We start from the raw sequence: 583 nt of genomic DNA, 5'->3' as shown, positions 1-583 counted from the left end.
GCGCCTCCCCCACCACGCCACCTGCTGGTCCCCAGTCCAGTACCCTTAAGCACCACATCACCTGCCACCCCTTAATTTTATTTATGTTTTTAAAGAATTATTTATTTAATTTTATTTATTTATTCATTTATTTTAATTTGACCAGAGAGAGACAGACAGAGAGAGAAAGAGAGAGAGAGAGAGAGAACGTGAGAAACAAGTCACCGGGTCCGGGACTCAAACCACGGTCAGCCATGTGGGAGTGTCCAGAGCCTTAATCACCATGCCACCTGCTGGTCCCATTATTAATTTTTTTTTTCAAGAGAGATTTTTGCTGTAGGGTGTGTGCACTTGTCAGAGACACAGAAAATGAGAAATCACCACCCCCCAGGGGAGATGGCCATGCGGCAATCCCTTCTCTTCCGTTCTCCTCTTGGGATTTTGAGCACACATGCACATGCGCCTGGTGTGAGTTTTTTTTGCTTTGTTTTGTTTTTTAGAAATATTTAACTTTGTTTGCTTATTTTAATATGACCAGAGAAGGACAGAGAGAGAGAGAGAGAAAGAAAGCAAGCCACCAGGTCTGGGACTCAAACCGCGGCGA

The 583-nt window shown here is 44.3% G+C and overlaps 1 protein-coding gene across 1 annotated transcript in view; it reads left to right on the top strand.

The window, feature by feature from the left end:
• Positions 1–583, top strand: part of PODNL1 (podocan like 1) — a 9,663-nt gene that overhangs the window by 5,841 nt on the left and 3,239 nt on the right.

This window comes from Tupaia chinensis, unplaced genomic scaffold (assembly GCF_000334495.1).
Source record: "Tupaia chinensis unplaced genomic scaffold, TupChi_1.0 Scaffold138060_1, whole genome shotgun sequence".
Lineage (NCBI taxonomy): Eukaryota > Metazoa > Chordata > Mammalia > Scandentia > Tupaiidae > Tupaia > Tupaia belangeri.
Note: the sequence above shows the minus strand (reverse complement) of the source record. Positions and strands in the feature narration are given on the sequence as shown.